The following is a 10,933-nucleotide window of genomic DNA, read 5'->3' on the forward strand; positions in this document are numbered from 1 at the left end:
TCCCAAATTATGAGCAGGTCATCCATATATCTCAAATAGAGGAGACAATGTGACTTATACAGATGATTTTCATATATCAGCTTATCCTCTATACATTTTTTTTTTGTCTACCTGCACGTGAGCTAATAAAATCACAAAGTTGAAAGTGAACTACAATTAACAGTGTGCTGCAGTTATTGGACTTTTATAAAATTTTTATTGATTTAAGGACTCAGGGTCCTTCTCTTAGCACTTTTGCAATTTACATAGATTTTCTATTTTTGCAGAGATGTTTAAATTTTTAGACTACTAATAACAGGCTTTTGGAACACTGAGATTTAGCAACCTAAGGGTTAAATGAAGTGCATATATTATGCATAGACAGAGGTCTCTTTATCATGCTGTGTAAAAACTGGATATATTGTTGAAATGTAATTGCTGATTGGTTGCAATGTGCAACATCACCGCTTATGTTTCACTCCACTTTTTACACAGGGTCACTGACACTCTGGTCCTTCAAAAAAATCATTGATCCAAGCTTGCTATTAGCAGTCTAAAGCTGCAGAAACCATTAAATTTAATTTACATTTCAAAAGGGCTCAGTAAAGTAAAGTAAACATTATTTTTTGGGGGTTAGATCCTCTTTACTCATCCCATTAGGTCTGGTAAAAGAGTCACAGTTTTTTTTTTGCCTCAGCCTCCACCATGTATCACTAACCCCTAGCCAATACAATTTTAGCTGGTTGTATACTACAATCCACACACCAATGTAACTACTGCTGCAGTAATGCCAATGCTACATATTTCCCATATAACATCACTTGCTACAAAGTGTATCACGATCCTCAAACAATACTCTTATATTTCCATTCTACCTTACCCCCAACGCCACTCAAAGTCTCATGCCAACCACCGTAATTTTTTCCCCTCCCTATAATTTTCCTTCTGTATAGTCTATAATAACTAAATGACCTAAAAAACAGATGACCACGTCATCTGTTGCCTCTGCCTTCATAATTTAGGAACCAACAGTTCTCTTGTGCCAGACTTCTCCTAATGCCTCTCACCCCTTCAGAACTTTGTGCAAAAACACTCCCTCCCCAGTAGAGCATTTTATGCTTTAATTATGCTTTCTCCAGCCACACCTCCAGTTTCTTCATGCCCCAAATAATTGTTTTATTCTTCCACAAACAACAACATACTCATTCTATGTTGCTGATGCAGAATACATAATGCTGTCTGTTCACTATTTATTTTCCTTCTGAATCTTCTATGGCCCCTCTAGATAAGTATTTTGGCTACTGTTCCCCCTTCCTCCAACTGTTTCACCTATTTCACCTATAAATAAAACATTATTTTATGTCCACAGCTGATCTTGGGATTTAAGATGTGTCAGGCTTAAATAGTCCCTCAATATAAAAAAAAACAGAATGCAAGATTTGCAAATCATTTAAACCCCTATATTTAATTGAAATTAGTACAAAGATAACATATCATGTATTGAAACTAAGAAATTGTATTGTTTTCTAAAAAAAAAAAAAAAAAATTAGCTTATTTTGTTTTTTGTTTTTTATCAACACCACCACTCTGTAAAGATTTGGGAACTGAGAAGTCCAATTTATGTAGTTTTGAAAGTGAAATGTTGTCCCATTCTAACTTGATAGAAGTGGGCTGGATAGCCGCCTATATTGCTTCAAAACCTGTACATATTGTTCAGCACTAATGGTTCTAATGCACCACTATACCATCACGGATGCTGGCTGGCACCCCCATACCATCACAGATACTGTGTGCTGATAAGCCAGATGGTTATTTTCCTCTTTAGCCCGCAGGATGTGGCATCCATGATTTACACAAAGAATTTCAAATTCTGATTTGTGAGACCGCAGGACAGAATTGTAATTATCTTAGTCCATCATAAATTAACTTGGGCTCAGAGAAGATGGTTGTGTTTTGCGTTCATGATTAAATGTATTGTTTCTTTTACTGGAAGGTAAGGGTGCATGGTAGGGGTTTAACTTCCATTTGTTGATGCAGTGACGAACTGTTCTCACAATGTGTAAAAGAAACGGATCCGCACACACACCGATTAATGTAGTCGGGGAATGTCCCCTTTTATTCAGCCACCAAACATGTTTGGTGGCTGAATAAAAGGGGATATTCCCCGACTGCATTAATCGGTGTGTGTGCGGATCCGTTTCTTTTACACATTGGTTGCTAAGGGACCCTGCCAGGTCAACGGAAGGAACTCACCACCAGCTTGCAGGATTGGTGAACTACAGGTGTGCAGTAGGAGAATTACATTGTGAACTGTTCTCACAGACAGTGGGGGTCATTTATCAACACTGGGCAAATTTGCCCATGGGCAGTAACCCATGGCAACCAATCAGATTGCTGCATTCATTGTTCTACTCGCAGCTGGCTTTAAAAAGCTTATCGCTGATTGGTTGCTATAGGTAACTGCCCATGGGCAAATTTGCCCAGTGTTGATAAATGAGCCCTAGTATGTGTGTGTGGACCAGTGTTGTTGGTGGAGCAACGCAGGGCTCTGTACTAGGTCCCTTGCTTTTCAACTTTTATTAATCACCAGGAGGTGGGCATTGAAAGTACGGTTTCTATTTTTGCAGATGATACTAAATTGTGCAGAACTATAGGTTCCATGCAGGATGCTGCCACTTTGCAGAGTGATTTGGGAAACTGGGCAGCAAACTGGAAAATGAGGTTAAATGTTGATAAATGCAAGGTTATGCACTTTGGCAAAAATAATATAAATGCAAGTTATACACTAAATGGCAGTGTGTTGGGAGTTTCCTTAAATGAGAAGGATCTAGGGGTTTTTGTGGATAACAAGTTGTCTAATTCTGGGCAGTGTCATTCAGTGGCTACTAAAGCAAATAAAGGGAATTAACTCAAGGGATGAAAACATAATTATGCCTCTTTATAGGTCCCTGGTAAGGCCTCATCTGGAGTATGCAGTGCAGTTTTGGACTCCAGTCCTTAAGAGGGATATAATTGAGCTGTAGAAAGTGCAGAGACGTGCAACTAAACTGGTTAGAGGAGGATGGAAGACTTAAATTATGAGGGTAGACTGTCAAGGTTGGGGTTGTTTTCCCTGGAAAAAAAGGCGCTTGCGAGGGAACATGATTACACTTTACAAGTATATTAGAGGACATTATAGACAAATACACATAAAGTGGATCACCGTACCAGAGGCCACCCCTTTAGTCTAGAAGAAAATACATTTCATTTGAAGCAAAGTGGGGGGTTCTTCACAGTCAGGACAGTGAGTTTGTGGAATTGTAATGGTTGGCACCCTAAATCTAGAACCAGTGCCAAGCACCCTGGTCTTGGCTCATGCTTCTGCCTGTAGCAGCCGTCTTTGGCCTCGGGAGGAGCCCTCAGCTACTCAGATGCCGCCAGGTCTTAAAACGAGAGGTGCAAGGCGAGGGGTTATACATAGACATAGGGGCACAATTGTAAGAAAGGTCATGGTACAAGGTGTTAGGCAATAGAGTAGTCAGATAAGGCCGGGCCAGGCAGAGAATAAATGTAGTCAGGCAGCCAGGGGTCAAACCAGGAAGTCAATCAGAGAGGTTAAGCAGAATCGAAGTCGGTAATCAGGCAAGGGTCAGAATTCAGAAGTCAGGATAATCAATAGCCAGGCAAGGGTCACAACAGGAATCAAAACAGATAAACAGATTATCACACTGCTCAGAAGCTCCAGGAACAAATCCTATAACGGGCAATGATCAACAGCCCAATTGTGCCTTATATAGCGTTTGATATTCGTGCCATTGTGCGGCAGCGTCATCACACCAAAGCGTCCGCATCAATATAAGAAACGAGACGTGGGCGCGCATGCCCTAAGTACCCAATATGGTGGCCGAAGAGGAGCGGCGTGGTGGGCGTCCCCACCGCACCACTGGACCACCAGGGTGAGTGTCTTTTATTACATTACCCCCCCCTCTAGGGGGGGCACTGGACCCCCAGGTCTCTCAGGAAACTTTAGATGGAACTGTTTCCTGAGGCGATCAGCCCTAATGTCACAAACTGGAACCCAAAAATTCTCCTCGGGACCGTAGCCCTTCCATTTAACCAGATATTGCAACTTACGTCACACAAGGCAAGAATCAAGGAGTTCTTGGACTACAAACTCAGGCTGACCTTCTACCAACACTGGGAGAGGAAAAGACTGTTGACGGACCTGTGATGCTGCTTTTTTCTGAGCGGCTGCAGCTACAGAAAGAGATTTTAACAGAAGAATGATTTGCATTATTGTAAGCAAATTCTGCCCAGGGTAATAGTTCAGCCCATGAGGACTGGTTGTCAGACACATAACACCTTAGAAATTGCTCAAGGGATTGACCCTTTCAGTTTGACCATTTGTTTGAGGATGATATGCGGTAGACAATGATAATTCGATTCCAACCAAAGAGCACGCTCGCCATAAATTTTGAAACAAACTGTACCCCTCTATCAGAAACAATATTGACCGGAAAACCATGTAACTTAAAAATATTAGAAATGAATAACTCAGCCAAAATTTTGGCAGAAGGGAGGTGTGGGAGGTAAATGAAGTGGCTCATTTTGCTGAACCACCCAAATCAATGTTTTCCCTTGGGAAGGGGGAAAATCCATCGAAAGATGGGACCAGGGTTTGTCAGGAATAGGTAGTGGCTTTAACAATCCCTGCGACAAATTCCTAGAGGATTTTGACCTCTGACACACAGGACAGGAGTTAAAATTTTTTAACATCTTGCTTAAAGGAAGGCCACCATTGCGAGACAAAAGAGACACAGTTTTAGAGATGCCAGGATGTCACGCCATTTTTGAATTATGAGCCTCACTTAAAACCTGTTCCCTTAAGTCCTCAGGTACAAATAATCTCCCAGAGGTAGTCTCTACAGGAGCAGATGATTGAACAGAGGATAATAGAGTGGACAGGTCTGATGCCAGAGCTGCCACAATTAACTCACCCGGAATGATGGGAATACACTCACTAGGTTCAGATGGATTAGATTCAAAACTCCTAGAGAGTGCATCTGCCTTGGTCTTTTTGGAATCAGGCCTGTATGTGAGGGAAAAATTAAACAAAGCCCCTTCTGGCCTGCCTAGGATTCACTTGCTTGGCAGACTCAATGTGCAAAAGATTTTTCTGGTCAGTAAAGACCGTGATCAAATGTTTAGCCCCCTCCGACAGGTGTCGCCATTCCTCAAAGGCCCATTTCATAGCCAACAGTTCTCTATTCCCGATGTCATAATTAGCCTCAGCAGGCGAAAATTTCTTAGAGAAGAATGCACAAGGGTGCACCTTGTTGGTTATTGGATGCCTTTGAGAAAGGACTGCCCCTGCCCCAATTTCTGAGGCATCTACCTCTACAATGAAAGGAAGGGTGGTATCTGTCAAGACCGCCGGGAGCGCGAGGAGTCGCGTCCGCTCCCGGCAGCGAAGAATCCAAGATGGCGGCGCCCAGGCAACCCACGTGGGTTCCGACGCCGGCGTTGTGACGCCAGCACGGCGCGACGGTCGCAGGCGCGCTGATGCTGGCGCAAGGGCGCCAAATTCAAAGATAAAAGGACGCCTGAGGCACCAAGATGGCGCCCGAAAATAGGATCCTGTTCCCTAAGTGATTCCTGGGTTCCCTTGCTGTTTCCTTGGAGTGACCCCTTGCCTGGACCTGGACTTCGCTGTTACTCTGCCTGCCTTTGACCCCCTGCCTTACCCTGGACTTTGTTTGTATTCCGCCTGCCTTCTGACCTGTGCTTGGACTTTGTTTATTCTCTTGCCTAACCCCTGGATACCACGACCCTGATCCCTCCTGAGGGGCTTCCTCCTAGATCCGGACTATTCCCCAGAGGGGGCTCCCGGCTCCCTGACATTATTTTCGGGCCATGGATCCTTCTGAGGAAGCCACACCTGATGTCGGACGAGCACTCCGCGGACTGGCATCCCGCATGGAGGACTACGAAAACCAGCAGTTTCGCATTGGGCAAGCACTCGATGTCCTGCTTGCTCGAGTGCCTTCTGCGCCCTCCGCTGCTCCACCTACTGGAGATCCCCCATGGCGGCAGCCTCTATGAACGCAAGCTACCCGACAGGTGAGCCTCGCATTCCACCTCCCCTTCGCTTTAGTGGGGATCCACAAGCCTGCAGGGGATTTGCCACACAGTGCCAAATTCAATTTGAGTTCCAACCCACACAGTTTCCAAGTGAGCGTTCCAAGGTGGGGTATGTGATGTCTCGATTGGAAGGCAAGCCACTGGAGTGGGCAACGTCTCTTTGGGAGAAGAATTCCCCGGTGACTTATGATGTTAAAGACTTTCTCCAAGCTTTTCGCATAGTCTTTGATGCTCCAGGTCGGGTCACGAACGCCCCTGCCCGTCTCTTGCAGCTCCGGCAGGGAAGCCGCAGTGTCAATGAGTACGCTATAGACTTCCGAACACTGATGGCGGAGACTTCCTGGTGTGATGACGCTTACAAGGCCGTATACTACCAAGGCCTATCCATCCGCATCAAAGATGATCTCGTCTCCAGAGAGACTCCTGACACCCTGGAAGGACTGATCGCTCTATCTATTAAGGTGGACACCCGCCTCAGAGAACATCAGGTGGAGAGAGAGCGCAGCAGACGATTTTCTCCCATGTTGGCCCCTCGCTTTCAAAGGCCGATTCTGCAAGCACCCGCTGTCCCTGTGACTCATGTGTCCACGTCTCCCCTGGAGGAACCTATGCAAGTAGGAAAAGCTCGCCTCTCCGAGCAGGAAAGACTCCGAAGACGTATGGCAGGGCTCTGTTTGTACTGTGGTGGGCATTCCCATTTTGCCAACTCCTGTCCTGCCAAAGCCAAGAGTTTTGTACCCCAAGGTATGTCTGCGGTTTCTCATGTAGGGGGCATCACTCGAGGGCCTCAGGAGAAGTATCAAGAAAATTCACGCAGACTTCTCCTTCCTTTGCAGATTCACCTGGCAAGTAAGTCTATCTTCGAAAGGGCCTTCCTCGACTCCGGAGCGGATGGCAATTTCATGGACGCCTTCTTTGCCGAACGCATGAAGATTCCCCTGCTTCCATTGTCTTCACCCTTGCGAATTACCGCCATAGATGACAAACCCCTGGAGTTTGAATTCGTCACAATGTTCACGGCGGAACTGTCTGTACAAGTTGGGGCGCTGCATCAAGAAAAACTTTCATTCTTCATCATCCCCTGTCCTTCTACTCCAGTAATATTGGGTCTTCCATGGTTACGTCTGCATAACCCCACCATAGACTGGTCCACTGGGCAGATCTCTCGTTGGAGTTTATTTTGCCTGCAACATTGACTTCCGCCAAAACCCCTCGAGAAGGTGAATGTCTCCACTGCGGAACTAAAGACTTTGCCCTCCACTTACAAGGGATTTTCCGATGTGTTTTGTAAAAAGTCTGCAGAGTTCCTTCCCCCACATCGCTCCTATGACTGTCCGGTTGAACTCCTGCCTGGAGCCATGCCCCCCAGAGGGCGCACTTACCCTCTCTCTCCTGCAGAGACTACCGCTATGAAGGAGTACATCCAAGAAAATCTCCAGCGGGGGTTTATCCGCCCTTCTACCTCTCCTGCAGGGGCTGGGTTCTTCTTCGTGGAGAAGAAGGACGGAGGCCTTCGGCCTTGTATAGACTATCGGGGCCTGAATAAGATCACCGTGAAAAACAGGTACCCCCTGCCCCTGATTGCCGAGCTCTTTGACCAGCTGAAAGGGGCAAAGATTTTCTCCAAGTTGGATCTCCGGGGGGCCTACAACCTCATTCGCATCCGGGAGGGTGACGAATGGAAGACGGCATTCAACACTCGGGATGGGCACTATGAATATCTTGTTATGCCCTTCGGCCTATGCAATGCTCCTGCCGTCTTCCAGGAGTTTGTTAATGATGTGTTTCGAGATCTCCTAGGAAGGTTCGTAGTCGTATACTTGGACGACATCCTGATCTTCTCCAAGGACCTTGAAAGTCATCGCTCCCAGGTGAAGGAGGTACTCTCTCGTCTGAGGAAGAACTCTCTCTTCGCCAAGTTGGAGAAGTGTGTCTTCGAGGTATCCAAGATCCCCTTCCTAGGGTACATTATCTCTCCAGAGGGATTTGAGATGGACCCCGTGAAAGTGTCGGCCATCCAGGAGTGGCCTCTCCCACTGAGTACCAAGGCAATCCAGAGATTCATCGGATTTGCTAATTATTATCGACAGTTCATCCGGGGGTTCTCTTCCCGCATTGCACCTATCCTGGCCCTCATCCGGAAAGGGGGTAAACCCAGCCTGTGGCCTCCATCTGCCATAGAAGCCTTTCAGTCCTTGAAAGAGGCCTTCACGTCCGCTCCTGTTCTCCGACATCCCAATCCTGCACTACCCTTCTGCATCGAGGTTGATACTTCAGAAGTCGGAGCCGGAGCTATCCTTTCTCAGAGACACTCCACTGATGGAAAATTGCACCCCTGTGCGTATTTCTCCAAGAAGTTCTAATCCGCAGAGCAGAACTATGATGTCGGAAATCGAGAACTCTTGGCAGTCAAGCTTGCCCTTGAAGAATGGCGTCACCTCCTGGAGGGCTCTGAAATTCCTGTCCAGATTTACACAGATCACAAGAATCTGGAGTTTATACAGTCCCTCAAGAGGCTTAATCCCAGACAAGCCAGGTGGGCCCTTTTCTTTTCTCGATTTAACTTTGTTTTGACTTATCGCCCAGGTTCCAAGAATCTGAAGGCCGACGCCTTGTCTCGTAGCTTCACTCCGGTGGACCGTGACCCTGAGAGGCAGGAACCAATCATTCCACCAGTCAAGATCATTGCCTCTCTGTATCCCCAATTTGCCGACCAGATCCTGGCTGGGCAGTCCTCGGCTCCTCAAGATACTCCGATTGGCATGGCCTTCGTCCCTCCAGAACTTCGCCTGGCCATCCTGCAACAAACCCACTGCTCCAGGCAAGCTGGACATCCTGGTCCGGCCAAGACCCTTGAACTCTTGAGGCGCCTAGTCTGGTGGCCTGATATCCGCAAGGATGTAAAGGACTTTGTGGCTGCTTGTAATGTCTGTGCCACTTCTAAGCCTAGCCATTCCCGCCCCAGCGGGTTGTTACAGCCTTTGCCGGTTCCCTCTCGTCCGTGGACGCACCTCTCTATGGACTTTATTGTCGAACTTCCTCCTTCCGGTGGGAATACTGTGATCTGGGTTGTCATAGACCGCTTCAGCAAAATGGCCCATTTCATCTCTTTGAAGAAGTTACCCTCTGCGGTGGAATTATCCCAACTCTTTATTAAGTACATCTTCCGCCTGCATGGTTTCCCGGTGGAGATCGTCTCCGACAGAGGCACCCAGTTTACCGCCAAGTTCTGGCGTTCCCTATGTAAAGACTTGGGAATAGCACTTCAATTTTCGTCTGCCTACCACCCGCAGACGAATGGGGCAGCTGAACGTGTGAACCAAGCCTTAGAACAGTTCTTGAGGAACCACGTGTCTCTTTGCCAGGACGATTGGTCTGACCTCCTCCCGTGGGCGGAGTTTGCTCATAATAATGCATGTCATTCCTCCACAGGAAGGTCTCCATTTATGGTGGTGTATGGACAGCACCCTCAAGCCTTTCCTCAGGACTTCGTGTTGTCGGACGTCCCGGCTGCAGATGATCTGGCAGCCCATATGCTTGCTATTTGGGCTGCAACCAAGTCTAATCTGGAGAAGAGTGCTCTAGTCCACAAGACTTTCGCGGATCGCCGTAGAAGGCCCTCTCCTCCCTACAAGGTGGGTGATAGTGTCTGGCTCTCTTCCAGGAATATTCGCTTGAAGGTGCCATCTCCCAAGTTGGGTCCGAAGTTCCTGGGTCCGTTCCCCATCTTGGAGATAATTAACCCTGTAGCCATCAGACTTCAACTCCCACCAGAGATGAGAATCCCCAACGTGTTCCACGTCTCCCTGGTGAAGCCCACCGTCTCCAACCGTTTCTCTGGTGTTCAATCTCCTCCTCCTGCCGTCTCTGTGGAGGGTCAACAAGAATTCGAGGTGGAGAGAATCCTTGATTCCAGAATCTCCAGAGGGTCCCTTCAATACCTCATCCATTGGAAGGGCTTTGGCCCCGAAGAATGCTCTTGGGAGGGACACCGTGATGTGCATGCTCCTCGGTTGGTAAGAGACTTCCACTCCAAGTTTCCCCAGAAACCAAGTCCCGGTGGTCCTGAGGCCCCCCGTGAGGGGGGGTACTGTCAAGACCGCCGGGAGCGCGAGGAGTCGCGTCCGCTCCCGGCGGCGAAGAATCCAAGATGGCGGCGCCCAGGCAACCCACGTGGGTTCCGACGCCGGCGTTGTGACGCCAGCACGGCGCGACGGTCGCAGGCGCGCTGACGCTGGCGCAAGGGCGCCAAATTCAAAGATAAAAGGACGCCTGAGGCACCAAGATGGCGCCCGAAAATAGGATCCTGTTCCCTAAGTGATTCCTGGGTTCCCTTGCTGTTTCCCCTGCTATTTCTGCCTGATTCCTTGGAGTGACCCCTTGCCTGGACCTGGACTTCGCTGTTACTCTGCCTGCCTTTGACCCCCTGCCTTACCCTGGACTTTGTTTGTATTCCGCCTGCCTTCTGACCTGTGCTTGGACTTTGTTTATTCTCTTGCCTAACCCCTGGATACCACGACCCTGATCCCTCCTGAGGGGCTTCCTCCTAGATCCGGACTATTCCCCAGAGGGGGCTCCCGGCTCCCTGACAGTATCAGGGTGGCGAAGAATGGGGGCAGACAAAAATTATTTTTAAGAAATTCAAAGGCTTGAATTGCCTCGGGGGACCACATACTTGGATCTGCACCTTTTTTTTTTTTAAAGGTTAATTTTTATTGAATTTTCAACAAAACAAAAAATAAAAAGAAGTAGAGCCAGACAGAAAAGAGAGAAAGAAGAGGAGGGAGGGGGGGAAAAGGAGTGGCTGAAAAAGTGATCAGCGGTCGGTCGAGGT

This window comes from Xenopus laevis, chromosome 2S (assembly GCF_017654675.1).
Source record: "Xenopus laevis strain J_2021 chromosome 2S, Xenopus_laevis_v10.1, whole genome shotgun sequence".
NCBI lineage: Eukaryota > Metazoa > Chordata > Amphibia > Anura > Pipidae > Xenopus > Xenopus laevis.